General features: G+C 50.6%; 1 non-coding gene across 1 annotated transcript; it reads left to right on the plus strand.

Moving 5' to 3' along the window:
- The first annotated feature begins 10,198 nt into the window (after positions 1 to 10,198).
- TRNAW-CCA (transfer RNA tryptophan (anticodon CCA)) lies at positions 10,199 to 10,270 on the plus strand. The gene has a single exon. It is a non-coding gene; the product is annotated as a tRNA-Trp (tRNA).
- The last annotated feature ends 14,730 nt before the right edge of the window (positions 10,271 to 25,000 follow it).

Consider the following 25,000-nt stretch of genomic DNA (forward strand, 5'->3'; position numbering starts at 1 on the left):
ACATGCTGTATATGCTACACACACACTGCACACACTGTGCACATGCTGTACATGCTACACACACACTGCACACACTGCACATGCTGTATATGCTACACACACACTGCACACACTGTGCACATGCTGTATATGCTACACACACACTGCACACACTGCACATGCTGTATATGCTACACACACACTACACACACTGTGCACATGCTGTATATGCAACACGCACTACACACACTGTGCACATGCTGTGCATACTACAAACACACTACACACACTGTGCACATGCTGTACATGCTACACACACACTGCACACACTGTGCACGTGCTGTATATGCTACACACACACTACACACACTGTGCACATGCTGTATATGCTACACACACACACTACACACTGTGCACATGCTGTACATGCTACACACACACTGCACATGCTGTACATGCTACACACACTACACACACTGCACATGCTGTATATGCTACACACACTGCACACACTGCACATGCTGTACATGCTACACACACACTGCACACACTGTGCACATGGTGTACATGCTACACACACACTGCACACACTGCACATGCTGTACATGCTACACACACACTGTGCACATGGTGTACATGCTACACACACACTGCACACACTGCACATGCTGTATATGCTACACACACACTGCACACACTGTGCACATGCTGTACATGCTACACACACACTACACACACTGTGCACATGCTGTATATGCTACACACACACTGCACACACTGCACATGCTGTATATGCTACACACACACTGCACACACTGTGCACATGCTGTACATGCTACACACACACTGCACACACTGTGCACATGCTCTATATGCTACACACACACTGCACACACTGTGCACATGCTGTACATGCTACACACACACTGCACATGCTGTATATGCTACACACACACTGCACACACTGTGCACATGCTGTACATGCTACACACACACTACACACACTGTGCACATGCTGTATATGCTACACACACACTGCACACACTGTGCACATGCTGTACATGCTACACACACACTGCACACACTGCACATGCTGTATATGCTACTCACACACTGCACACACTGTGCACATGCTGTATATGCTACACACACACTACACACACTGTGCACATGCTGTACATGCTACACACACACTGCACACACTGCACATGCTGTATATGCTACACACACACTACACACACTGTGCACATGCTGTATATGCTACACACACACTGCACACACTGTGCACGTGCTGTACATGCTACACACACACTACACACACTGTGCACATGCTGTATATGCTACACACACACTGCACACACTGTGCACATGCTGTACATGCTACACACACACTGCACACACTGCACATGCTGTACATGCTACACACACACTGCACACACTGTGCACATGCTGTACATGCTACACACACACTGCACACACTGCACATGCTGTACATGCTACACACACACTGCACACACTGTGCACATGCTGTATATGCTACACACACACTGCACACACTGTGCACATGCTCTATATGCTACACACACTGCACACACTGTGCACATGCTGTACATGCTACACACACACTGCACACACTGTGCACGTGCTGTACATGCTACACACACACTACACACACTGTGCACATGGTGTACATGCTACACACACACTGCACACACTGTGCACATGCTGTATATGCTACACACACACTACATACACTGTGCACATGCTGTATATGCTACACACACACTGCACACACTGTGCACATGCTGTATATGCTACACACACACTGCACACACTGTGCACATGCTGTGCATGCTACACACTACACACATTGTGCACATGCTGTATATGCTACACACACACTACACACACTGTGCACATGGTGTACATGCTACACACACACTACACACACTGTGCACATGCTGTGCATGCTACACACTACACACACTGTGCACATGCTGTATATGCTACACACACACTACACACACTGTGCACATGCTGTGCATGCTACACACTACACACGCTGTGCACATACTGTGTATGCTACACACACACTACACACACTGTGCACATGGTGTATATGCTACACACACACTGCACACACTGTGCACATGCTGTATATGCTACACACACACTACACACGCTGTGCACATGCTGTATATGCTACACACACACTACACACTGTGCACATGCTGTATATGCTACACACACACTGCACACACTGTGCACATGCTGTATATGCTACACACACACTGCACACACTGTGCACATGCTGTATATGCTACACACACACTACACACGCTGTGCACATGCTGTATATCCTACACACACAATACACACACTGTGCACATGCTGTATATGCTACACACACACTGCACACACTGTGCACGTGCTGTATATGCTACACACACACTGCACACACTGCACATGCTGTATATGCTACACACACACTACACACGCTGTGCACATGCTGTATATCCTACACACACAATACACACACTGTGCACATGCTGTATATGCTACACACACACTACACACGCTGTGCACATGCTGTATATCCTACACACACAATACACACACTGTGCACATGCTGTATATGCTACACACACACTGCACACACTGTGCACATGCTGTATATGCTACACACACACTACACACACTGTGCACATACTGTACATGCTACACACACACTACACACACTGTCCACATGCTGTATATGCTACACACACACTGCACACACTGTGCACATGCTGTATATGCTACACACACACTACACACGCTGTGCACATGCTGTATATGCTACACACACACTACACACACTGTGCACATGCTGTACATGCTACACACACACTGCACACACTGTGCACATGCTGTACATGCTACACACACTGCACACACTGCACATGCTGTATATGCTACACACACACTACACACACTGCACATGCTGTATTTGCTACACACACACTGCACACACTGTGCACATGCTCTATATGCTACACACACACTGCACACACTGTGCACATGCTGTATATGCTACACACACACTGCACACACTGTGCACATGTTGTATATCCTACACACACACTACATACACTGTGCACATGATCTATATTCTACACACACACTGCACACGCTGTGCACATGCTGTATATCCTACACACACACTACACACACTGTGCACATGCTGTATATGCTACACACACACTACACACACTGTGCACATGCTCTATATGCTACACACACACTGCACACACTGCACATGCTGTATTTGCTACACACACACTGCACACACTGTGCACATGCTCTATATGCTACACACACACTGCACACACTGTGCACATGCTCTATATGCTACACACACACTGCACACACTGCACATGCTGTATTTGCTACACACACACTGCACACACTGTGCACATGCTCTATATGCTACACACACACTGCACACACTGTGCACATGCTGTATATGCTACACACACACTACACACGCTGTGCACATGCTGTATTTGCTACACACACACTGCACACACTGTGCACATGCTGTATATGCTACACACACTGCACACACTGTGCACATGCTGTATATGCTACACACACACTACACACTGTGCACATGCTGTATATGCTACACACACACTACACACACTGTGCACATACTGTACATGCTACACACACACTACACACGCTGTGCACATGCTGTATATGCTACACACACACTACACACGCTGTGCACATGCTGTACATGCTACACACACACTGCACACACTGTGCACATGCTGTATATGCTACACACACACTGCACACACTGTGCACATGCTGTATATGCTACACACACACTGCACACACTGTGCACATGCTGTATATGCTACACACACACTACACACACTGTGCACATGCTGTATATGCTACACACACTGCACACACTGTGCACATGCTGTACATGCTACACACACACTACACACACTGTGCACATGCTGTATATGCTACACACACTGCACACACTGTGCACATGCTCTATATGCTACACACACACTACACACGCTGTGCACATGCTGTACATGCTACACACACACTGCACACACTGCACATGCTGTATATGCTACACACACTCTACACACGCTGTGCACATACTGTATATGCTACACACACTGCACACACTGTGCACATGCTGTACATGCTACACACACACTACACACACTGTGCACATGCTGTATATGCTACACACACACTGCACACACTGTGCACATGCTGTATATGCTACACACACACTACACACACTGTGCACATCATATTGTATATGCTACACACACACTGCGCACACCCTACACACACTGTCCACACGCTGTGCACACACTGTGTGTGCAGCACCTCTGTGCCTGCTTGGCCTTTCCCCACCTCTGGAATATTCCCACTTCCAGCGAGGGGTTCCCAGCTGCCTGTCTCCCACCCTCACCCGTTCCACCTGCACCTGCACACCCAGGGAGCGCAGCATTAGGGTCACAGCACTCCAGCTGCAGTCATTTGGCAGGAGCCTTTCCCAGCTCCCTGGAGGGATGTGGCTCTCCAAGTGCCAATCTGTTTTCCACCAGGGCTCCGAGCAAAACGCTTTGCTCCTGGCTTTGACCTCTCTTGTGCTCACAAACAGCCTTGCCTTGCTTTTTGATTTCCCAGTCATGACGACTTGACCTGGAGTTGGTATGGCTGAAGGAGGCTGCTTTCATCTGCACATTGCTTCCCACCAGACTCCAGCCTGATGCTTTTCTGTCAGCAAACTAGCCAGGAGCTGAGCCCCTCTGAGCCTCCCAGCCAGCTTCCACTGACACATCTGCACCGGGCAAAAGCAAATTGGGTTGTTGCCTTTTTTTCCCCCCCCTCCCTCTTTCCCTCTCTTCTCCTTTCCAGTGGCAGCATTTTAATAGGATTTTAGCAGAGGATTTTAATGCTTCTGAGACAGTGAAGCCTGGGAAGTCGACAGCTCTTGTCACAGCACAAACATTTGCTCCATTTCTCTCTCCCACGTTTGCACAACCCCTGGCATTTCTACAATCTAGGACTCTGCTTTTTTTTTTTTTTTTTTTTTTTTGGGGGGGGGGAATTTCCTCTTCCCTCCCAAGTTCAGGCATTCTGCCTTTGACTTTTCCCCCCTGCTTTTGCTTTTTCCCAGCAGAAACAGCCCCATTGGAGCGGTTAAATCTTACTAATGTTGGTGGCAATGAGGTGGAATTGTCCATCCAGTGGTTTCCAGTCGTTTTTCTGAGGAGTTTCCATCGAAGGGAGGTGCAGGGACCTCCACCTGAGCAGTGAGCCTGAAGCTGAGGCTGAGGAATCACCCAGGCCATAGTTGCTTGTGGGCATCCTTGGGTCAGAGGGTGCAGTAAACTGTGGGAGATGGAATTTAGCCCCTCTGATACAGGGCTCCCTGCAAATCCCCTGTCACAACACCAGCCTTATCTGTACTCTGGGTTCCCAGGGTTTATGGAGAGAGCCTCCACCTCCAGCGCTCCTCAGGCAGAGGAGAGCTGTGCTCCCCAAAGATTCATTTGTTCCCACCAGCAATAATCTTTCTCTAATCCTATTACAACGAGGAAAGCATCCAACTTCCCTTCTGTGGGAGGCATGGAGGAGGGAGGCCTCTCTCACTGCAGGCTGGCCAGGTCCCTGCTGGGGTTTTGGGGTGGGATGGCCCCTGGCCCAGCCCCTCCTTGTGTATCCCGACCTTTTCCTGCAGTGCCAAAGGGCTGGAGTGAAGCTGGCAGCAGCCAGGGGCACATCTGCACCAGGCAGGATGGGCAGAAACCTTCATCTGAAATGAGGAGCTGCCTGCACCAAGGGGTCAGGGTTTGGAGCTGATGCTGGAGGATTGGGGAAAAAATCAGTTTCAGCGATCAAAACACCCAAAGCATCACCTCAGGCTCACTTCCAAGATCGGCAGAGTAGCCTCCTTTGTAAATATTGACTTACTTGAGAACCTCCAGATGTTTATTTGCATGACAATAGCTGGGTTGGGGACCAAAACCGTGTGCGTTTGTGTGCAGGGGTGAGGGACACCTCTGTGGAGGGGCTGGTGATGCAGGTGGTCCCCTGGAGGGGCTGGTGATGGAGCCAGGGGATCGTGCACGGAGCCCGTTGGAGAGCTGTTTGTGCAGTCAGCTGGAGAGGTAGCAGCACACAGAGGAGGAGGCAAGCCAAGGGGGAAAAAAAAACACTGCAGCTTGAGCTCTCATCGTGCAAGACTCTTCAAGGTTTTGCTGGCGATGTGAAACAGGACCAGAGAACCACACCGGTGCCCCCGAGGCTGATGCTCTGCAGCAGGACAGACGGCTGCCACCCAAACACCTCACAAGTCTCAGCTTGAGGCAGCACGTTGGGTTTAAGAGGACGCTGCGTTTGCTACAGGCAGGGCGATTGCTGCAGCCCAGGTGGTAACCAAGCACAAAATGCCTTTTGTTTGCAGGAATCACTTGGTTAAAGCTGCCCTTTCCCCCCTCGCACAGGCAGGATTTTCATCCAGCTGCTCCACGTTCCCACGCTGACCCTGCTGCTCTCCTGCACACCAGCACTGGGGGGTTGTGCAGAGAGATTATCTTGGGCAGGCTGATAAAACCTGCAGTTCGCAGCCAGGCTTGATCCTCCCAGCCCCTTCCTGCTCACCTCCCTGTGCCTCTTGTCTTCCAATAGTTCAAAACAACAGCTGGTTTTTGGTGGCTGTCCCTCAAACACCCCTTTCCCCCCCCCTTTTTATTTTTTTCCCCAGAGTATTTCTCGAAGGACAAAACAAAGGCAGCCTCAGGCAGCTCCAGGTGGGCACAGGGAAGCTCAATATTGTTTGGGGAAAATGCTGACTTTGTTCTGTTCCTATTTTTGCACATCAGCACAGCCTCCCCAAATCCAAGTGCTGTCCTTGGCAAGGACCTTTGGGTTTATCTCTGGGCTCAGAAAAAACAAACAAAAAAAAAAGACGAAAAGAGAGAGAAAGTTGGTGAAACACAAAGTGTATTTCTTGAATGTAACTTTATTTTTGCACAGTCCCCTCCCCTGGAGCGTGTGGTGAGCACCTGAGGAATGCACTCATGGACTGAATCACTGCTCTGGGGTTTGTTACAAGTGTAAAGCTAATGGGTTAAAGTGGACCTTTGTCTGATGCCAGTGTCACTCCAGAGACAGTTTGTATGCTGTCTACAAAAATATTAATCAGCCAGAAATGAGCTTGGACTGGACCCCAGCTTCTCCTCACTGTGTCCCAGCCCCACCTCTATGCAAACAACGAGCACAAGCAGGCAAAGATGGGCTTACAGTGGGCTAAGGAAGCCCTGACACCACAAAGCCCTGCTTAAATGTGTTTGCTTTGGCATTTGGCTCGAGCCAAGAAATGTGTCCAGTTCCCCCCCTCCTAATAAATCTGCACTAATCCCTGCAGAAGTGCACAAGGACCAAGCAGAGGGCAGGAAACAGAACTGTCCTTGCAGCATCTCCCTGACGCTGCCTGGCGAAGATCAAAGCATTAAAATCTCTTTTGATTGTCCTTTTCTTTCATCCTACTGTCTGGATTTCACCATGAAGGGACCTACCCAGACATGTTCCTCAGGAGTCTCCCAGCCCCAGTAGCCATAGAAACCAGCTATTTTTAGCCTGTTTTCATGATGCCACTAAACGACTTTTTTCTCTGCTTTGGGGAGACAGAAGTCCAGGTCAGCCCTTGTGAGCTGATGGATGGTAAATGAGCATCTCCAGGCAAGGTGGGCATCCTCTCCCCAGCAGTACTGTACCTTGGAGAAAAAGGGATGTGGCATATGCACACTGATCTACGCACAGAGCAGAGGATTTTCTGCTGTATTTCCTATGCTAGAGTGAAAAAAAAAAATTGTAAGCATTTTTGGAGTATGGATTTTATAGCCCTCTGGAGATCAGGGCTTTCTGGTATAGGATAAGCTTCCTCCTTTTCTAGGCTGGTTCAAAAGACCCTGCAATAAGAAATAAGCAGTGTTTGGAAACGTGATCAATGTGGCTATGGACAGAGTGGTGCTTTAAAGCATAAAGCAGCCCCACAACAAGGCCTTTCACTCCTGGCATATGGGTAAGACTTGCAGCCAAAGGCCTTAGAAGTCAGCTGGAAAACCACATTTGTCTGAACAATTGTTGGGCTACAGGCTAATGAGCACCACTGGCAGGGTAATTCAGGGGGAAGACAGCTGAGAAGGAAGAGAGCTGGGACAACAGCATCATCTTCCTGCAGGGTCTTCTGAAAGCACTCAGCATCTTCTGGGATCTTCCCACAGCAGGATCCAGCCCATGGGGGCATTCCCTTGCCTGCTCCCCACCCTCCTTAGGGATACTACCGGGCTAGCTCCTTGGGGTACAGGAGCATCTCGGCCAGCACCGTGCACTTTGTGGAGCACCCTGGGATGGGATCCACAAACCTCTGTTCCCTTTTAGTCCATCCCAGGTATCCTGGAGCTGTAAATACACCAAGCCTGGTGGCTTCTGCTGTAACCTGCCTAGTTTACAAGATTGTCCTATAAATTATAGATGCATATCACGGCTGCAGTTTGCACTGAGACTCGCCTATTGATCTGTCTCCTGCTGGTTAACCTTGGGGAGTGCTGCTGCCCGGCAGAGTGCTGCCACTGGGTCATTTCCTACTGTCTGTCTGTCTGTCTGCACTTGGAGCAAGCACTTTTCCTGGCCCGACTGTAGCAGCATGCAGGGAAGCAGCAATAAACCAGCTTTGTGATAGCCCTCTGAGAGATGGGTTTGATTTTGTGTGTGTGTGTGCTGCTTGTGGTCCTGAGCTGGGGTGGGAAAAAAGTGGAAGGTGGGTTTGGTGGGACTGTGGTGGGAGATGGACAGACAGTATGGGGGGGGCAGTGAGGGGGAAGATACAAACTGCTCTGATCCCACTCTCTTCCCACCAAGCCCAGTGTGCAGCTAGAGAGACACGCTCCAGTCACTTATTTACACACACAGACTGCAAGTGGAATCAGAATCATGGAATCCCAGGTTGGAAGGGACCTCAAGGAGTAGGGATTAAAGCATTGCAGCCTTTCAGTATTGAAAGGGGGTCTGTAAGTAAGATGGGCACAGAGTTTTTAGCAGGACAAGGGGTGATGGTTTGAAACTAAAAAACGGAGATCCAGACTAGAGGGAAGGAAGAAATTTTCACCACTGAGGGTGGTAAGACCCTGGCCCAGGTTGTCCAGAGAGGTGGGAGATGCCTCATCCATGGTACCATTGCAGGTCAGGTTGTTCGGGGCTCTGAGCAACCTGCTTTGGTTAGGAAGTGCAGGGGGAGATGGACTGGGTGAGCTTTCAAGGTCCCTTCCCACCCATCTGTGATTCCCTGATTTATGACCATCTGGCCCAACCTTCCTTGGCATAAGCACCATCTAACCAAGGTGGATCTCCAAAAGACCCTGAAGCTGCAGTAAAATCCAGCAGCAGCTCCAGTTAATGTTTAATAATGCAGTTGTTGGGATGAGCTCCCAAATCCCATGGATACAGACCGAGGTGACCCTCACAGGGGCAGTCACAAACAACGCTTTGAACTTTGCTAACAGATTGAAGCAGGTGATGGTCGTGGGTTTGAGGCAGGGGAACATCAAGAGCCGCCCAACTTTTACGGCTCCCCCCCGCCCCCAGCCCAGCGCATGTAATAGGGTCGGGGCCCTTTAACCCTGGCGGGGCCGGGACAAACCATCGCAGTGGAATGGGGGGGTTCCGTCCCGGGGAGAAGCGGAGGGTCCGCAGGTGGGCGATGCCAAATGGCAGGGAGGAACCCTTCAATAGGCGGTGGTACAGGCCACGACGGGGCTTGAAAACCGTTAGGCGGGGTAGGGCGGGGGGATGAGGGCTGCGCCGCTGCTACGGGTACGGGGCCAGGCGGAGTTGCGGGGTCCGAGGGTAATGGCGGGATGGTGGTGGCGGAGGGTCTTAGCGGCTGAGGGTCCCGGGGGTCCCATTCAGCGGTGACCCCCGGGAGAGGAGGGCCCCGTTCAGCGATGACCCTCCTCGGGAAACGAAAGCCCTGTCCGCCTGTGACTCCCGAGCAACAGAGGGCCCTAGGCGGCAGACGGCTTACAGGGCCTGTCGGGGCCCGTCGGGGCTAGACAGGGCGTCGCTCCGGCTGCGCATGCGCGGAGCGGCGCGCAGGTTCTTACTGGCAGGGCAGGGTTGGCGCAACCGGGACCTCGTGGCGCAACGGTAGCGCGTCTGACTCCAGATCAGAAGGCTGCGTGTTCGAATCACGTCGGGGTCACGGCAACCCTGGGGGGGTTGTGTTTTTCGCCGGCGGAAGCCGTGGGGTGCCGGGGCTCGGGAGCTGCGGACGTGGGGTGGGTGAAGGAAGTCTAGCGGCCTCTGTTTTTTGGTTGGGTTTTGTTTTTTTTTTTTTCTTTGTGTGGATGTGAGGTGCCCCTACCCCAGCAGAGGGGCGTTTGGTCTTAGGGATGCTGCAGTGCCATGTGTGGGGGATCCAGAAAGATGGCATCAGCCAGGAGCTTCTCACCTGTGACAGTGATGTTTTAGGAATGTTTTTGTCTTTGGGTTCTTGGTGTTCAGACCAGGTGCCAGGCTTTGAGATGATGAAGAAAACCAAACCAGCAGTGACTGGAGCAGATCTGGTCCTGGGTGGGGAGGCTTATCCCCTGTGCTGCTTTGGGAGAGAGGTGGCTCTGGGTGCTTTGCTTTGGGGCATGGTTTAATGGGCATGGTGGTGTTGGGCTTGATCTTAGAGGTCTCTTCCAACCTTAATGATTCTGTGATTCTGTAAGCAGTGCCTGCCTTTCTGCTGAGAAGGTCCAGCAGTAGATAAATTAGGTCCCACTTGGAACAAGACCTAACACTTAGCTCTTTGTAAGTAACTTTTTTTTTTTTCCCTCCTGCCTTTGTGGTGGTAGAAATAGCTGCAGCTTTGACTCAGACTTTGTTATTTAAAATCATTTTAGATTTGGAAGGCACAATAAAGGCAGAGTCTCATCTGCAGGCTGGATAAAGCTTCTCAGAGGTCATTAACTGCTTTAACCTGTTCAGCAGATGATGAGTTGTGTACACCTGAGCTCCTCTAGTCTGAATCTCTTTCATTAAATGGCTTTTGTCTTGACTGGCTCTTTCTTTTGAACTTCATTGCTTTGTAATAGCTCACAAGAATGAGGCTTTGAGCTTCTCTTGCTTCAAAGCTTACCTTTTGTGTGGAAAAAAAAATAGCACCAGACTAAAAAGAAATAGAAGTGGAGCCTTTGTTATCCTGTGGTGCCTTCACTGATACAGTTTTAATTAAGGAAAAAGGGCTGGGCAGAAAAATAACCTCAATGTCTGGAGGTATTCACAGCAAAGTGCTTCCTGAAATGGGCAATGTTAAAGCCATGCAGAAGGTGACAGCAGGATGGAGGGCTGCAGAGATGCTGAGGAGCCTGGAGCATCTCTGTGGGGAGGAAAGGATGAGAGCCCTAGGGCTGAGATCCTGAAGAAGAGCAGCCCCAAAGGGGATCTGAGCAGTGCAGGGTAGATTTGGGTTGGCCATCAGGAGGAAATTCTGCACAGTGAGACACTGGAACAGCTTGCCCAGGGATGTGGTTGAGGCCTCATCCCTGCAGCTATTCAAGATCAGCCTGGATGTGGCCCTGGGCAGCCTGCTCTAGCTGGAGGTGTCCCTGCTGCCTGCAGGGGGGGTTAGACAAGATGAGCTTTGAGGGTCCCTTCCAACCCAATGCAATCTGTGACTCTGAACAAGCTGAGATGTAACCTTTCTGTGTCAGCTGATGTGATGCTGATGGCATTTCTAACTTCCACTCTTCCAGGAGAAGGACTTTTCCCCACCTAAGTGCAATTCCTTTCCAATGCACTTAAGTGCTGGTTGTCATGGGAAATTGTGACATCAGAGTGGTTGCTAACATTGAACAGCAGGGTGAGGGCAAGGACACCCTTCCAGCATCCCCTCTTGCTGCCTCAAGTAGCACTCAGGACTCCAGCTGACCCTGAGGGAGGTGAGTGGTTTCCTCTCAAATCTTGCAATTTGGGGTAAAGGCCCTCACCTGTGAGCTGGGGTGGGCACAGCTGAGCTCTGCAGGCTCTTGGAGCTGTGGTGGTGACTCTGGGCTTTCCTCACTGGTCAGGGCAAACTCTTTGTGAGCATTTGGACCTGAAGTTCACAGATCCACCTCCAAAACTTCTTGTTGATAACCAACCTAAATCTTCCCTACTCCGGTTTCAAGCCGTTGCTCCTTGTCCTATCCCTACAGGCCCTTCTGAACAGTCCCTCCCTGCAGCCTTCCTGTAGGTCCCCTGCAGATATTGAAATGCAGCTGTAAGTGGACTCCAGAGATTATAAATGGAGCTTCCTAAACTGATGCCAGGGGCTGAACACCTTCACTGCTGGGATACAGCCTTGCTGCCAGCCTTTCCTGGGCTGCTTCTCAACCTTCCTCCTGTCTGTTGTTAGGAGATGATGAGAAATTAAAATGGGGTGGGGATGGAAAGAGCCAATATTTGGTGAGGCCCTAATGGAGTGCTGGTGCTGAAGGGGCTCTCTTTGCATAAAACCACATCTTTCTAAGCCACCTTTTATGAGAGTGTTTGCTGGGGATGTTTGTCTCTACCTATGGCTTGGATTTCATGTCCTGGGAGAGCAGGTAGCTGTCTGGGGCTGACAGAAATAGCCACAGAGGTGATGTGAATGTTCACCCAGGTCCTTTCATTGCCTCTTGTTGCAATTGCTTCACTTTTCCTGGTGTGGAGTGAGGAGAAGAGGATTGTTCCAGAAAACAATCCAGAAAGGCATTCAAGAGCAGACTGGAGCCTCTGCCCTTGTAAGGGGAAGCAAAAAAGCATTCAAGAGCAGATTGGAGCCTCTGCCCTTGTAAGGGGAAGCAAAAAGCATTCAAGAGCAGACTGGAGCCTCTGCCCTTGTAAGGGGAAGCAAAAAAAGTATTCAAGAGCAGATTGGAGCCTCTGCCCTTGTAAGGGGAAGCAAAAAAAGCATTCAAGAGCAGATTGGAGCCTCTGCCCTTGTAAGGGGAAGCAAAAAGCATTCAAGAGCAGATTGGAGCCTCTGCCCTTGTAAGGGGAAGCAAAAAGCATTCAAGAGCAGATTGGAGCCTCTGCCCTTGTAAGGGGAAGCAAAAAGCATTCAAGAGCAGATTGGAGCCTCTGCCCTTGTAAGGGGAAGCAAAAAGCATTCAAGAGCAGATTGGAGCCTCTGCCCTTGTAAGGGGAAGCAAAAAGCATTCAAGAGCAGATTGGAGCCTCTGCCCTTGTAAGGGGAAGCAAAAAGCATTCAAGAGCAGATTGGAGCCTCTGCCCTTGTAAGGGGAAGCAAAAAGCATTCAAGAGCAGATTGGAGCCTCTGCCCTTGTAAGGGGAAGCAAAAAGCATTCAAGAGCAGATTGGAGCCTCTGCCCTTGTAAGGAGAAGCAAATGAGCTGTGGCTTTAGGTAGTTTTGCTCTTTAAAACAAACACTCTCATGTCTGGGGGGGGATTGATTTTTGCCTTTTTTTCCCCCTTTCCCCCCTCCCCAGTAGGGATGGCAAATGCTAGCATGAAAATCAGGTCACTGGAGACCCATGTGTGAAGGAGCAGCTGTTGCATGCAGTCATGCACAATGTTCCTGTGCTAGAAATGATTCATTGAGGCCATGCAATGTATATGGCTGGAGATACCTCTCCTGTGTTCACACAGCCCCAGCAAAGCTGGGCTCTGATTTGTGGATTTTGTGTCTTTTGTTGTCCTTTTGCTGTCAAATAACCACAGACAAAACTGGACTTCCAGTATCTGAAGGGGACCTACAAGAAAGCTGGGGAAGGACTTTTGAGGGTGTCAGGGAATGATAGGACTGGGGGGGGATGGAGCAAAACTAGAAATGGGGAGATTCAGATTGGATGTTAGGAAGAAATTCTTCCCCATGAGGGTGGTGAGAGACTGGCACAGGTTTCCCAGGGAGGTGGTGGCAGCCTCATCCCTGGAGGATTTTGCAGCCAGGCTGGAGGTGGTTGTGAGCAACCTGCTGTGGTGTGAGGTGTCCCTGCCCATGGCAGGGGGGTTGGAACTGGCTGATCCTTGAGGTCTTTTCCAACCCTAACAATTCCATGAAACTACTTTGTAGTGAGGTGCTTGAGTGTCCTTAATTTCTGTGTGTGTGCTTCTTTCAGACTGCCCTATCCAAATGCAAGACCTCCACCACTGAAAGAAGAAACTTAAATGAAGCTTATGGAAAGAAAAGAAAGCTGAAAAAGAAAATCCTACTGCAGAATTGCTTTGGAAGAATGGCTAAAAGAGTCAGAACAAGGAATAAGAAGCATGGGGACCATTGCAGAGGTCTTAAAATACTCTGGAAAAAAAAAATCTGAGCTAAAAAGGGGTTTTACTTTTTACTCAAGTAGACCATTCTGTGCTTTTTAATCTCCAAAACTTTTTTTTTTTTGGGGGGGGTGTGGGGGTGTGGGGAGTTGCTCAGCACTAAAAGCTGAGGAACATTTTCATTGTAATGTTCTTTTGAAGTTCTCTTCAAAGATGAAGCCAAACTTCTTCTCCAGCCTGTAAGGAATCTCCAGCTTTGTTGAAAGCAATTAGCTTGGTGGGGTGATTTTGGTGGCTGGTTAGAAGAAGGGAAAAAAAAAAAAAAGTAATTCCCCCCAAATCCTGAGTGGTTTAGACATGTTTTGGGAAAAAAAAAAAAAAAAAAAAGGAAAAAAAAAAAAAACCTGAGCCAACAGCTGTGCACTGCTCTAATCTGACAGTGTAGCAGCTGTCATAACAAAAGCAGGGCTGGTTCAAACACAGCTTCTTTGTGTGGGGAGTGGAAATGATTTCAAGGGAAAAGATGATTTAGTGGGTGAGCTGTGTTGAGCTGTGGGGTTGGATAAAGGACTTACTCACTCCTTCTTGGGATGTGATTTTTTTTTTTTTTTTTCCCTTTTCCCCCACAGCTCCCAGCAGATGAATGGATTCTTAACCACCTCTTGAGCTCAGAGGCTCAGATGTGTTCTGCTACTCACAGCTCTTGCTGCTGGCTTCTGTTTGCAGTCCCTTAGGGGTTTCTGGAGCCACCCTTATGTAGGTGCCTGTTTGGGTGCTGCTTGGTTGGTGGGAAACCATTTCCAAGGTGCAGACAAACCACATCTGCAACCAAGGGGTGCTCCAGGGAATGCACAGGAGGATAATAATGAAGCAGAACAGTTTGTAAAGATGCCCTGAACTGTGCCCTTTTTAAAGGAGCAAATTATGCAACTTGCTAGAGAGGTTCCAGGCTAATTTCTTTGTATTTTAAGGCCCCCCCCCCTTTTTTTTTTTTAACTCTCCTTTTCTCCTCATTTTAGACAAAAACAATACAGTAACCTTAAGAACAAAAGACTTGATGCTGAGACCACCCTGTGCCTGTGCCTGTGCTGAAGTAAGTCCTCTCCTAATGCATGAATATTTGATGTCCCTGCAGCTTAAATGAAGGAAATTGCAAGTTGATATCAACTGATGCTCTTTGTATTAGCTGATGACAAGTGCAGCAATTACCTCCAATCAGTTAATTACAGCATCCCTCTGTGGCCTTGCCTTCCACTTCCTTCAGCTCTTAAACTCAGTTCTTCTGGGGCTGCCTCACTGAAGTGCTTTTTTTTTTTTTGTGTGTGTGTGTGTGATGCTATTAGCAAATACATTGAGCTGTAATAGTGGAGTGCAAGTCCTTGGTGTTTCCTCAGTCCATCTTGGCTGTTTTCTCTTTGTAGTCTTCACACCTGGAAGTGCCTGATCCCCACCTGAACCTGCAGTTGTGTTTTGCAGATCACAGCCATGCTGAGATAATAGTGAAGGGAAGTATCTGTCCTTGTTCCACCCTGGTTTTGTTGTGCCTTTGCACCCAGCAAGCTCTGAACTGAGAGGAGATCTTCATTTGCAGTTCCCTCACTGTTTGTTTGCTGTCAGAGCAAACTTTCTAAGCTGACTTCTCTAGCAGTGGCTATTAAGGAACTGGTTGGATGATTGCATCCAAAGGGTGGTGGTCAGTGGCTCAGTGTCCAGATGGAGGTGGGGGACAAGTGGTGGCCCTCAAGGCTCTGTGTTGTGAGCAGTGCTGTTCAGTGCTTTTGGCAGTGATATGGACAGTGAGATTGAGGCACCTTCAGCATGTCTGTAGATGACACCAAGCTGGGTGGTGCAGTTAAAGCTGCAGGATGGGATGGGTGCCATCCAGAGGGCTCTGGGCAGGCTGGAGAGGGGGGCTGAGGAGAAGCTCAGGAGGTTCAACAAGGCCAAGTGCAGGGTCCTGCACCTAGGCTGGAGCAATCCCAGATACCAGTCCAGGCCCTGCTCAAAAGATTGCTTCTAATTCAGTACTGAAAAGCTGCAGTAAGGTCCCTCTGCAGCCTTCTCTTGAAGGCTTCTCACAGATGGAAGTGTTGCAAGAAGTTCCTTGTTTAAATCAGTGCCAACAATGAGAGCATGGTCTGTGCTGTGTGGCATTCAGGACCTGGTGGTGACTTCAGATGAGAGGCTTGGATTCCATGCCCACAGCCTGCATCAATGAGTCTGTCTTGAAATATTAACAGGTAGAACAAATGCAGCCTGAGGATGATTGGCTCACAGACCAGCCACAGGAACAAGAGAGCTCAGCTGGCAGCAGTCCCCAGGGCAGGCTGAAGGCTGGTTGCAGGAACAGGGTATTGTGGCATTGTTAGCTTAACCACAGGCACCTCTCTGTGCTTCCCCTGGGCACAGAACACTTCCCAGGAGCATCCCTCAGACCAGTGCCTGGTCCAGATGATGCCATGAGTCACAGAACCTCCTCCTTTCACTTGCTAATGCAGCAGTGAAGGAACTCATCCTTTAACAGATTCACAGGTTGCATTGGGTTGGAGGAGCCCCTCAGAGGTCGTCTTGTCCAACCCCCCTGCAGTCAGATCCCCAACTAGATCAGGCTGCCCATGGCCACATCAAGTCTGATCTTGAATGATTTCAGGGATGGGACCTCAACCACCTCCCTGGGCAACCTGTTCCAGTAATTCCACCCCCCTCATTGTGCAGAACTTCCTCCTGATGTCCAACCTAAACCTCCCTTGCTCCAGTTTTCAAACCATTGCCCCTCACCCTCTCACTGCAAGCCCTTCTAAACAGCCCTTAAGTTTAGACATCTTCCATCTTATCTGCAGATGCACTTCACAGTGCAGGATAAGGATCCTGAGTCACCCCTGAGCAAATCAGCCTGCTCAGAGGAGAGGAATTCTGGCAGGGAAAGCAGATGTTCCCCTCCAGGCATTTCACTTCCTCCTCAGCATAGCTGTAACCTAGAAGATGGTTATCTCAGGGAGCATGGTGCTGCCTTTTGAACAGAACACTTTGGAGAACCTTTTGATGTAGCTGCAGAAGAAATGCCACTTAGCATTTAAAATCCAGCCCTGGATCATCTTGAAACAGGGAGGGATGGAGGATTCTGAGTGGATCTTTTTCCCTACCCCCCAGGCACATGTTAAATGTTAGTGATCTGCTCCCAGCATGATAGAGGTTGGAAGGGAGCTCTGGGACCCACTTTCAGAGCAGGGTCAGCCCTAGCAGGCTACACAGGATGGCATCTGGTTGGGTTTTGAGTGTCACCAGAGGTGGAGACTCCACCACCTCTCTGGGCAGCCTGCTCCAGTGCTCCACCACCCTCAAAGCAAAGAAGTTCCTCCTCCTGTTTAGATGGAATTGCTGTGTTCCACTTTGTGGCCTCTTGGCCTGTGTCTGGGCACCACTGAAACATCTCAAGTACAGAATGTAGGCTTCAGCCTTAGAGGTGGACCCTGCTGCAGGATGCTGAAAGTGGTGGCAAAACCTTCACAGGGCTCTTTGGCACAAGATTTCTGTCAGTGGCACCCAGCAGAGGGGGACTCTGGTGCTGAGGGAAGCTTTGGAGCATTACCAGAGCAGGGATGTTGATTCTAACACTCTTCTCCTTGCGTGCAGATGAGGTTGAGCTGCTGTGATTAGATGTGTCCAGAGGCAAACTGCTGTTTATTGTGCACTGCTCACTGACTTGGGCAATGAATCACTTGGCAGTAGTCTCTTTACCAGCAGGATGGTGAAAAGGGTGGACAAAAAGTACAAGGAGATGCTGAATACCAATTAATATTCCAGAGGCATCCATGGTAGAGTAGACCACAGGCAACCAGGCTTTGTTTTAACCTAATCTCTGGTGATCTGAAGTACTTCCCAAAGGTCTGGAGGTTGTTTTTGTGGTGTTATCTGCAGAACAATCCCCTTCAGCTGGCAGTGCTTTAAGGCAGCTTCCTATCACTGAATCACTTCTCATCAAGAAGCACCTTGCTGGTTCTTATGTCTGGGTACCAGCCCTGTTAGATTCCTGTGGTCACTGACATGCATTTACCTTCTGATCAACCTTCTTCTGATAACAGCAGGACCCCAAGAGACTGAGGATCCCCACCCATGAAAAACTTCTTTGATGTGAGGCTGCTGGAGCCCTGTAGCAGGCTGCCCAGGGAGGTTGTGGAGCTTTCAACCCCCCCCCCGGGCTTTTTGCTCCTGGGCAAGCTGCTGTGGGTGCCCTGCTAGAGCAGGGGGCTTGGGCTGGATGATCTCCAGAGGTCCCTTCCAACCCCCACCATGCTGGGATGGTTGCCACCATCACAGGAGTCCTCACTTCCCCAGGGTACATTTGGATGTGGAGCTGCTGCTTGGAGAGAAGTTTAGGTTCCATCTGAACATGAGGAAAAACTTCTTCAGTGTGAGGCTGCTGGAGGCCTGCAGCAGGCTGCCCAGAGAGGTTGTGGAGTCTCCTCCTCTGGAGATTGTGCTCCTGGGCAAGCTGCTGTGGGTGCCCTGCTCTGGCAGGGGGCTTGGGCTGGATGATCTCCAGAGGTCCCTTCCAGCCCTCCCCGTGCTGGGATGCTGGGAAGTGGAGATGGCCTTGCTCTAGTGATCTGCAGCTGGTTTGGTAGCTTTGCTTGCTGGAACTGAAAAGGTTTTTTTTCCCATGGAGATCATTGAAGCTCTTGCTGTGCTTTTCCTCAGATGAACAGGAGTGCAACTGACAGAGATGGCCAAGGTCAAACCTCCTTTCCTGCTTTATGTCCAGGAGGAGCCAGGTACTCTACATTTAACCCAGGTTGTTTTTTTTTTTTAACTCTTGTCATCAACCACCTTTCCTTTGGCCTGTTTCCCAGTTTGGTTATCTGCAGATGAAGGCCATGGAAAGCACAGAGCTGTGTGGAAATTCCTGCTCAGGCAAGAAAGCTTTAGTGGAGAAATTTCTAGAACCAGAGAAAGACTTTCTGAAGTGGCAGAGATCCTTAAGTGCAACAGTGGAGCTTGAGCTGGGATTCCTCAGCCTGCTGCTATGGGATTAGTACAGCAGAGAGACTGTGGTGAGCTACTGGATCATGGAATCATGGAATTATTTGGGTTGGGAAATGCCTCTGGGATCAAGTCCAACCATCAACCCAACCCCACCGTGGCCACCAAACCCTGGCCCCAAGTGCCATGGCCACAGGTTTCTTGAACCCCTCCAGGGATGGGGACTCCACCACCTCCCTGGGCAGCCTGTGCCAATCCCTGACCACTCTTGCAGCAAAGAAATTCTTCCTCATCTCCAACCCAACCCTCCCCTGGCACGATTTCAGGCCATTTCCTCTTGTCCTATCACCTGAGACTAGGGAGAAGAGACCAACTCCCACCTGGCTCCAGCCTCCTTGCAGGGAGCTGTGGAGGAGGTCTCCTTTCAGCCTCCTTTTCTGCAGACTCAACACCCCCAGTGCCCTCCTCTACAGCTGGGCAGAGCCAAGGTTGGTGAAGTTGTCACAGCTCTGCTTGGTGCTCAGGGAATCTGCTCTCCTGTCACAGCCTTGCCTGGCTGCCAGGGCAGCACTTCAATAGAGCTGCTTTAAGAGGACACTAAAGTGAGAGAGTAACAATTAGGGGTTGGGGGGAGAGGAGCAGAGGAGCACTTCCTTCAGTGGATGCACTTCAGGCAGGTTGCAGATGGGGGTGGCCTCTTTACTGCTTAGATCCCGAGGGCAGAGTGGTCTCCACAGACTCCTTAGAGCCTCTTTCAAGTCTGAGCTCCTCTCTGCAGTTTTGTCACAAACACAGCTCCCATTCTTCAGGGTTTTGCATGGGCAGAAGAAGCAACCCTGGGAAACTGTCCCCTGCTGCTGTTAGGAGATCATGAAAGTGGGCTTTGGTGGTGGGTTGTTTTTTTTTTTTTCTTTTTCATCTTTTCTTGCATGGGAACACAAAAATCAAAAGGGCTCTTGACCTGTTAGGTTTTTTTTTTTCTCTGCTTCAGCTAGAGGCTAAGCACTGAAGTGTGCTTCTGGTGCTGCTTTGCCATCCAGTCTCCAGCAGCAGGGCTCAGAATGCTGCTCTTCATTCCATGCCATCTTGTACCCAAGACACTGCTCCTGAGAGGCAGGAGAGGTCACAGAATCACCCAGGTTGGAAGGGACCTCTAAAGGGCATCAGTCCACCCCCCCTGCAGTGAGCAGGGACATCCTCAGCTGGAGCAGGTGCCCAGTATGAGCTGAGCAGCACTGAGCTATCTCTCTGTGCCAGCTGCACAGAGGTGGTGTTTGGGTTTGTTTCAAAGGGGTTTTGGTTTGCAAGAAGTTTTGCTTTCTGGGGGGTTGAGTTATTTTTTTGCTGCCCTAGTGACAAGATTCCTTTCTCACTTAATGCTGGATTGCTGTGTCTAAAGGATAAGGTTACAGAATTCCAGCATGGTGAGGTTGGAAGGGACCTCTGGATACCATCCAGTCCAACCCCTCCTGCTCAAGCAGGGCACCCACAGCAGCTTGCCCAGGACCACAATGGCCAGGGGGGGATTGGAAGCTCTGCAGGGAAGGAGACTCCACAACCTCTCTGGGCAGCCTGCTCCAGGCCTCCAGCAAAGAATTTTCTACATAAATTCAAATGTAATCTCCTGGGTTCCAGTTTGTGCCCATTGCCACTTGTCCTGTCCCTGGGCCCAGCCCCAGCCTCTTGCCCCCCACCCATTGCTCAGCTCCCCTCTTGGGCTGCTCTTCTCCAGGCTCAACACCCCCAGGGCTCTCAGCCTTTGCTCCTCACAGTGATGCTCCAATGCTCTAAGCACCTTTGTGTCCTTCCATGGGACTCTCTCCAGTAGTTCCCTGTCTCTCCTGAACTGGGGAGCCAGAACTGGACCCAGCACTGCAGATGTGACCTCAGCAGGGCAGAGTGGAGGAGCAGAGGAACCTTCCTTGGCCTTTCTTCATGCACCCTAGGGCACAACCTTCTTGGCCACAAGAGTGCATTGCTGGCTCTTGATGAACTTGGCCTCCAGGCAGCTGGTGTTGGCTCTGTAGGGCCAGCAGTGAGGATTTGGCTTACCTGAACCAATTCTTTCCTTCCCCTCACAGATGCAGCAGGGGAAGGTCAAGAAAGCAGTGGTGTCAGCCTCCAGGTCGGAAGAACACCAGGACAGCTGAAGTGGAAAGAGAGAGATTGGTGCTGGCAAGAATGAACAGAAGAGCAGAAGCAGCCCAGGAGGAGCTCACTGAAGGGCTGATCCCCACCCCTCTGAAGGTTGGAGTCCTTCTCATCCTTCTGTTTGTGATCTTCCTGCGGCTCCTGAGTGGATGCTGACACAGATGCTCTGCTCATAAACCTCCTCCTGGGGAGACAATAAAAGCCTTGGCCTTGATGACACGAGGAGTGGTTAGTGGTGGTGAGGGCCATGGGGATGAGCAGAGGGCTGGAGCTCCTCTCCTATGAGGACAGATTGAGAGAGTTGGGGTTGTTCAGTCTGGAGAGGAGAAGGCTCCCAGGAGACCTTCTTGTGGCCTTACAGTGTCTGAAGGGAGCTACAAGGAAGCTGGGGAGGGACTTTTGAGGGTGTCAGGGAGTGACAGGACTGGGGGGAATGGAGCAAAACTAGAAATGGGGAGGTTCAGATTGGATGATAGGAAGAAATTCTTCGCCATGAGGGTGGTGAGAGACTGGCACAGGTTGCCCAGGGAGGTGGTGGAAGCCTCATCCCTGGAGGTGTTTGCAGCCAGGCTGGAGGTGGCTGTGAGCAACCTGCTGTGGTGTGAGGTGTTGTGATGGTTACTTGTTGGTGGGGTGGGAATTTCAGCTCACACCGACACAGGTGTCCCTGGGCATGGCAGGGGGTTGGAACTGGATGATCCTTGTGGTCCCCTCCAACCCTGACTGATTCTAGGATTCATTCTGTGTGCAGTGTTCCCCTCAGCCCTGACACTTCAATCACTTGGGGCTTAAGGATTTTACTGAGGCATTTACTGAAGTGTTTTCTTGCCTCCCCTCTCTCACTTCTCAGTCTTTGTGCCCCCAGCCCCTCTTCTTGCCCTGCTTGGCTGAATTCCCTTGAAGCTGTGGAAAGGATTCCTGAGGAAGTGCCATCCCATCACCACCCACCTCCTCCAGTTTAACAGCTCCCCCCCTGCCCTGCATCTCAGCTCAGCTGGGGCACCTCAAGCCTTCCCCACTGCTGAGGGCTGGCAGGTTGCCAGCAGGAGTTCTCCTTCCCAGTGCCTCTTCATTTTCAGCCTTCTCCACTCCAGACCTGTCAGCAAGGATCTGTGCTTGGCAGGAATAGCTCTGGGAGAGCAGTGACAGCAAAATGGATGCTCAGCAGGGAAGAGCAGAAGTGGTGCAGCACTGGAGGTCAGTTACAATCAGCTTCCCTCTAACACATCTCTGTGTTCTCAGAGACTCCCCAGGATGGGCAGCAGCTGGGGCTGGGAGGTGGCTGCAGAGTGGAAGCTGCTGAAGACAAGGTTAGATGGGTGAGACAATGCCTCCTGCCTTCTGCACCTGCCTTGGCCTTCCTGAGGATGGTTTTTCTCTGCTGCTGCAGTGATCTGAGCAGCTCAGGATCTACTCACCACTTCCCTTGGCTTTGATCATGGAATCATTTTGGTTGGGAAAGACCTTTAGGGTCATTGGCTCCAACCATTCCCTAGCTCTGCCAAGGCTGAGGCTAAAGCATGGCCCTCAGCACCACATCTGTGTGGCTTTGAATCCCTATCCCTGGAGGTGTTCCAGCCACCTCCTTGGGGGCCCTGTTCCAGTGTTTGAAAACCCTGTGAGTGAAGAATTTTTGTTCTGATGTCCAAACTAAACCTCCCCTGGGGCAACTTGAGGCCATTTCCTCTGGCCCTGTCATTTAACTGGGGAGAAGAGACTTTAAGGACTTGCAGCCATCCTTGAGATCTTGCAGGTGCAGAGGGAATTTTGGAGCCAATCCCTAAGGATCAGAAGAAGACAGAAGGGAGCCACTGGTCAGAGGTGCTCACCAAGCAGCCATGGCCCAGCCATGCTGGGAATGAATTGCTGTGGAGGGACCCAGGGAAGGTTTTGGTGACAAAAGCATTGTGTCAGAGCCAGGAATAGAAACTTCTTAATGCAGGGAGGATTTGGGCAGAAGCACATTGCTGCAGTGGAATGTTTGTCCCTGACCTTAGCTTTGGGGATCAGCAAAACAAAGAGAAAAATCTGAGGAATGGAAATCTTTCCTTATGGCAACCTCTGAAACAGAGTCTTGGCTTCTGAAAGCATTTCAGAAGGAAACGATCAGGGGGCTGGAGAACCTCTGCTACCAGGACAGGCTGAGGGAGCTGGGGGTGTTCAGCCTGGAGAAGAGAAGGCTCTGGGGAGACCTTAGAGCAGCTTCCAGTACCTGAAGGGGCTACAAGAAGGCTGCAGAGGGACTGCTCCCAAAGGCCTGCAGGGCCAGGACCAGGGCAATGGTTTGAAATGAGAGCAGAGCAGATTGAGATTGGATGTGAGGAACAAATTCTGCAGCAGGAGGCTGCTGGAACACTGCAGCAGGTTTCCCAGGGAGGTGGTTGAGGCTCCATCCCTGGAGGTATTCAAGGTGAGGCTCAACAAGGCTCTGAGCACCCTGCTCTGGGGGAAGATGTCCCTGCTGAGTGCAGAGGGCTTGGACTGGATGACCTTTGGAGGTCCCTTCCAACCCAACCCATTCTGTGATTTCATTTTTAAAACTCAGAACATTTCACAATTTAACCCTCAAAGGGGGAAAAAAATGTCCTGAGTTTAAATGAAAGGGAAAAAAAAAAAAAAAAGAAAACCACAACTGGGGGCAGAGGAGGAGTTCATGCCCCAAAATCTGTTCAGATATTCCCTTTAGAGACAAATCTGCATTCAACACTGACTTTTTTTACCTTTTTCAAATCCATTCTTCACACAGCCTGCTCCTGTCTCTTTATCCCTGCCCTGCTCCATGAATGATTAACTTCCACTTTCCTTTGAGGCCCAGAGAACAAAACACCTCTGGGTCAAAGTCCCCTTCCCACCTTTTTTTTTTTTATTTTTTTTTTATTTGATTTTCAGTCAGGCATTCAGAGCTGGAAGTGGTCTGGGGAGAGCCCAAGACTCTTTGTACCCTCCACTGGAGAAGATAGACTCTTGGTGGGCTGCTCCAGAAGGAGATACGACCCTGCTGGGCTGCTCCAGAAGGAGATACGACCCTGCTGGGCTGCTCCAGGAGGAGATACGACCCTGCTGGGCTGCTCCAGAAGGAGATATGACCCTGCTGGGCTGCTCCAGAGGAGATACGACCCTGCTGGGCTGCTCCAGAGGGAGATATGACCCTGCTGGGCTGCTCCAGAGGGAGATATGACCCTGCTGGGCTGCTCCAGAGGGAGATATGACCCTGCTGGGCTGCTCCAGAGGGAGATATGACCCTGCTGGGCTGCTCCAGAGGGAGATACGACCCTGCTGGGCTGCTCCAGAGGGAGATACGACCCTGCTGGGCTGCTCCAGAGGGAGATACGACCCTGCTGGGCTGCTCCAGAGGGAGATACGACCCTGCTGGGCTGCTCCAGAGGGAGATACGACCCTGCTGGGCTGCTCCAGAGGGAGATACGACCCTGCTGGGCTGCTCCAGAGGGAGATACGACCCTGCTGGGCTGCTCCAGAGGGAGATACGACCCTGCTGGGCTGCTCCAGAGGGAGATACGACCCTGCTGGGCTGCTCCAGAGGGAGATACGACCCTGCTGGGCTGC

This window comes from Indicator indicator, chromosome 35, assembly GCF_027791375.1.
Source record: "Indicator indicator isolate 239-I01 chromosome 35, UM_Iind_1.1, whole genome shotgun sequence".
NCBI lineage: Eukaryota > Metazoa > Chordata > Aves > Piciformes > Indicatoridae > Indicator > Indicator indicator.